Here is a 5960-nt window from a genome sequence, read left to right as displayed (position 1 = left end):
GGCGCAGGCGTAGCGCCCTCTGTGGGGGCGTGGCCCTGAACGTCACAGAGGTCCGCTCCGCCCTTGTCCATCCCAATAGAAAGCGAAGGTTATGCGTTCTGTTTCCATCCACTTTCTTTTTCTCCAGAGATGCTGTGGATAGAACCCGGGGCCTCACCAATGATAGACAGCGCTGTAGCTCTGAGTTACATCCCCAAACCTTCCTTCCATCCACTTACTCCTCCGATGCAGGATCTCTTCTGATGCCTTCCTTTTATTGTGCATTTATTTTGAGCTTCCAAATAAAAGACTGGCTGGAAAGGAGCATGCATTCCTAGAGAGCAAAATTGGGACGTTCGAGCAAGTCCCGGACCAAAAGGATAATGTTGACATGTCAAACAGGAGTTGTCAGAAGAACTGTGCTCCAGGATAAAGCTAGAAGACCTTGCATCAGCCCCTGCCCTAGATAAGCAGGGGTTCTTTTAGGCTCCACCCTCCTGTGATTTCATGGTTATCCTAGAGGTGGTAGTTAATTCACTCACAAGCTCGACTTATTTTATCCATGTCTTTTGGGCTGCTGTGTGATCTAGCTCAAATTGTTTCTTACCCTGGAATAGAACAGCACTACTGATTGGTCTATTCTTTGTCTGGTTACCAGATGTTTTGTTTTGCTTTTGGTTTATTGGTTATTGTATCTTCCAGGGTTTTTGGCTAGTTGGTTTGCATTTATTTATTTATTTACTTTTATTGTTTGTAGGTTTGAGGAATCTCTCATCCCAGAGTGTGATTGATGTCCTTCTCACCAGCTAAGAAAAAAAAAATTCCAGCATAATTAACATTTGCTATTAGGGGCTGTTGACATATACCTTTCATACATAGATATTTCATGTTAGAGTAAAGTGAACCAGGCTTAAAGCTTGGATGTGTATGTCCTTTCCCAAGATATCTCCTAAGAATCTCAAACAAAACTATTTACAATGAAGATATCACCTTTCTACATCATGGGGAGCTTACCAACAGTAATCTGACAGGCGCCCCTCAGAACTACCCAGAGGTCTCATTTAAGCTTTTTCTTTAAAAAGTAGTAGTGGCAGTGGTGGTGGAGGAGGGGTGGGGGCAGCAGCAGTAGCTTTTGCTCTGTACGAATGAGGTGTGGATGTGAGCACATGTGTTAGAGAGTAACCGTGGAGTTGGTTCTCTCCTTCCGCCTTTATGTGATTTTCAGGGACCGAGCTCAGGTCATCAGGCACAGCAGCAAGCACCCTTACCCACTGAACCATTCTGGTATGTGAAGTCCAAATTTTTAGTTTGCCCTCAGTGTCTTTTTGAATATGTCTTCCCCATCTCTTCTCACCTCTTTTGCCCCAGACCTCCTCATTCTACTGGTTAGTGGCTTTTCAGTTCCTGGGACTTCCCTGTTCTCTCTCATCTCATGGCCTTTGCACATGCTGTCTCTTCGAACTAATAGGCCAATGTAATGAGCATAGCAAAGGGGAAAAAACAGCCTTTAGACATGTAAGAATAGCTTAGTGGGGAATCCCAATACACCCAAAGCAGATACACACCCGACAACCAGAACCCAGTGTGATAGCACTCACTAGACACAGTCCTAGAACCCCGTGACACCCGCTGGACAGAATGTGAATAGAGACCAAGAACAACGCTCTGCTCCCCATATCTGGAGAGACGCCATCTTTATCTGTTCTGCAGTTGCAGAGTCTCCCTCAGGATCCTGACCCTTGAATCAAGAGACTCTGTCAGAGACTGGTCCTGCCCTTCTGCTAAGTAAGATACACCACACGGGTGAGCAGCCTGGGGAAGATAGGCTTTCCCAGAGTAGGGAGGAATTTGGAGTGTGTACCCTGTGTGGTGACTCTCAGCATGATAGAATATAACTTTTGTTACATTGACTACAAGATCCACTTTCTTGCTCTAGATAGTGAGTGCCCTTACCCCATGCCCTACTGAACATATTCTTCAAATCCAACTTCAGGCTCTTCCTCAGAAGTGACTTCTCTTCACTAGACTAGATTAGCCCACATCATAAACTCATTGCCTGCAATTTTCCTTCCTAACATATAGTACAGATTTTAACTGCACATTTGTATATGAGACTTTATGTCTGTCTCCCCCAGCAAACAATAGGCTCCTGCAAGAGCTCACTGTTGTATTTCTGGTACTAACAGCACCAAGCACATGACAAGCATTTAGTAAACGCTTTGCCACTGAGCAATTTCCCTTACCCTTCTCACCCTGTGTGTGTCCTAATTATTCATTCTTGCTTGGATCAGTGCCACCAGAACACATCCTAAAATTGAGAGATGAGAAAGGGACTCATGTGTGTTGTCCTCTGTCCCTCAGCCCTACAGATACCCCTCCAAGGGCAGAGCTCTTAGCTGTCTGTATCTTGAAAGGATCCCAGTCTGTAGAGTGTGGTTCTCCCACTTCCCCTTCACAGTGCCAAGGCTCAGCAGCGTGCTGAGTTGGTGAACACGCTATGAAACTTAGTAATAACCAATATGGAGACCGCCCTCACATTCTGTTTCTGGGAAACACTTGTGTGTATACAAATGTATGTGTGTGAATGCGTGTGTGTGTGTGTGTGTGTGTGTGTGTGTGTGTATTTTGGGAGGATAGAGGATAACTCAGGTTGTCCAGTTGGTTAGCAAGCACCTTTCCCTACTGAGCAATTTCTTGGTCTTGTTTTTATTGTTATTCTGCCATTGTTTACTTGTTTTAAGACAGGGTCTCATTAGTTTGAACTTGTGATCCTCCTGCCCCTCACTTCCCAAGCGCTGGGACTATAGACCTGTGTGTGATACTATATCCATCTTAAAAGATTTGTCTCTAACGAATTCCAAGGAGCTATGGGCCAAGAAAGGGAGACATATGTTTTTCAATATTGCTACCAAACTCAGGGCCATTTGCTTGCCAATTAAAAGCCAATATTTGTGGAGATGTAGAAATGACTTAGTTGCTAAGAGCACTGACTGCTGATCCAGAAGGTATCAATCTCATTTCCAGCACCCACAGGGCAGCTCTCAATCATCTGTAACTCCAGTATTATGGAAGGATCCAATGGCATCTCCTGGCTTCCTCTGACACACGTGTGGTTCACAGACATACATGCAAGCAAAACTCCCATACATAGGAGGGAGAATCAGAAGTTTAAGATCATCTTCAGCTACATATGGAGTTCAAGGCCAGTCTGGGCTACATAAGACCTTGTCTCAAAGAGAGATAGATAGACAGATAGGATAGTAAGAAAAGAGGCTGGGGAGAAGACCCAGTTAGTAAAGTGCTTTCTAGACAAACATGAAGACTTGAATTCAGAGACCTAGAAACCATGTAACAAGTTGGTCATGGAGGTGTGCTTGTAATCCTGGTGCTGGGAAAGTAGAAGCAGGAGGATCCTGGGAACTCATTGGCCAGCTAATCTAGGTAACTGGTAAGCACCAAGTTCAGCGAGAGATCCTACCTCAAAAAATAAGGTGGAGAATATCTCATTCCCAACACCAACCTCTGCCCTCCATACTCGCATGAACTGCCATGAACCTCTACACACACATATGCTTACATTCAATAAATAAAAAGATAAAACTATGTGGGCTGGAGAGATGGCTCAGTGGTTAAGAGCACTGATTGCTCTTCCAAAGGTCCTGAGTTCAATTCCCAGCATCCACATGGTGGCTCAGAACCGTCTGATGCCCTCTTCTGGTGTGTCTGAAGACAGCTACAGTGTACTCACATAAATAAGAATAAATAATCTAAAACAAAACAAAACAAAACTATGGCATTGCACATGGTAAAGAAGCCCTCTCCCACTGATGTACCTACCAGCCCTTGTGATTCTTAGACAAGCATACTATTTCCTTGTAGGCTAAACACTATTTCACTTTTAATTTAATTAAAAAAAATTGATACAGGGTCTCACAGAGCCCAAGCTGGCCTCAAACTGACTATTATGCTGAGGACACCCTTCAATGTCTGATATGCCTGTCCCTACCTCTCCAGTGCTGGGATTAAAGGTATGTGCCCCCCTACACCACCCCACAATGGCCGAATTTGCAAGATCAAGATCAGCAAATCCTTGGCCGGTGGTTTAACGTTATACAAAGCCCATCAGATGTCCTGTGTTCTAAAAATCTAAATAAGACTTACTGAACTTTTAGAAGTCTTAGAGTTTGTCTTTTTAGTTCCTTTTTTTGGGAATAGTTAACTTTGCAGTTTAAGATGAGAAAAGAGAACCGAAAGCAACTCTTACCAGGGCCCAGTCTTAATCCATTGGAGGATTTTAGTCAGAGGTGACGGTAAAGTCTACAGCAGAGCTGGTGTAGGCTAATAACACATTGATCAATTGTATGCCTTCCAAATTAATTATGTATGTTCAGCAGTGGGAAGGGATCCCAGGGTTTTGGGGATGTTGGACAAGTGATCCACCATTGAGTTACGTTGCTAACCATACTTAAAAAAAACACTTGGAAGCGCAAGGCCCTGGGTTCGGTCCCCAGCTCCGAAAAAAAGAACAACAACAACAAAAAAAAAACCTTTTATCATAGGGTATGGTAGCTCATACCTGTAATCCCAGCACTTCGTACGTTAAGGCAGAAAAATTACTGCTAGCTCAAGGCCAGCCTGAGTTTCAGGCCTTCCTGAGCTACAGAGTCAGACTTTGTTGAAAGAAAGAGAGGAAAGACGAAAGGAAGGAACAAGTGTTGGGGGAGGGAGATAAAAAAAATTATTTTGAATCAAGAGTCTCACTAAGTTGCCAGGGCTGGCCTTGAACTCACAAGCCTTCTGCCTTTTGAATAGTTAGTATTATAAGAATACATCACAACATTCAAGTTATAGCATGTCTTTTCTTTCTTTCTTTTGAAGAGGCCTCATGTAACCCTAGTTGGCCTCCAACTCGGAATGTAGCCAAGGGTGACCTTGAGGACCTGATCCTCTTGCCTCTGTAACAGGACCTCAGACCTTAGCACAACTGACTCCATGACAGAAGTACCATTCGGGCTGTAAATCTCAGCTTGTAGATAGCATCACCTGCCAAAAGTAAAATAAAGGGGTTAGGGATTTAGCTCAGTGGTAGAGCGCTTGCCTAGCAAACGCAAGGCCCTGGGTTCGGTCCCCAGCTCCGAAAAAAAGAAAAAGGAAAAAAAAAAGTAAAATAAAGGCTTAATCCATCAAAGGTCACAGTTCTGGAAAATCTCTAAATGGACTAACCTTGCTTTTTGGCTTCTGTAGTTCTGCGTTTGGCTAACTGTTCTTGTTAGCTGAACTATGTCAACCCAGAATATGGTTTCTGTGCTTAAAAAGTCACTGAGAAAAGCTCAGGGCCACACTGGGATATCCAATGCCCAGTGTGAGTGAATAAACTCAGGAGGGACTAAAGCCATGTCTGAGCAGTCTTTTCCAGTGGCTACTCCACAACACCTCTACTCGCAGAGTTCTTCTGTTATAGGCATGTACTTCTAAACACAGCTCAAAGTAGTAATATGTTTGTTTGTTTCTTGACCTACGAGGATTGTTTAGGACATTAAACATGCTAGGCAAGTGATCCACTTCTGAGGTATATCCCCAGTCTTTACTTCTCTGTCTGTCTTTCAAGATAAGGTCTCATTGTAGCCTAGGTTGGTCTAGAACTTAATATATGTATCTCAGGTTGGCCTTAAACTTTCAATCTTCCTGCATCAGCCTCCAGAGTTAAGATCACAGGTCTGTGCAAGCAAGCTGGGCTTTCAAGTTAGTGATTGTTAAGGTCATTTAGAAGCAAGTGATGGCTCATTAGTTAAACAGCGAGCACTGCTCTTGCAGAGAACTCATGTTGGATGGCCTGTAATAGCTGTAACTCCATGTCCATGGAGATCTGATGCCTTTGTTCCCCCATGGACACCTGCACTCATGTGTATAAACCTAGCCACAGGCACAAATACACACATAATAAAAGATATTAAAAGCAAGTGAAACGGGGCTGGGGATTT

Source organism: Rattus norvegicus, chromosome 8 (genome assembly GCF_021556685.1).
Source record: "Rattus norvegicus strain SHRSP/BbbUtx chromosome 8, alternate assembly SHRSP_T2T, whole genome shotgun sequence".
Lineage (NCBI taxonomy): Eukaryota > Metazoa > Chordata > Mammalia > Rodentia > Muridae > Rattus > Rattus norvegicus.
This window is presented reverse-complemented; position numbering follows the sequence as displayed.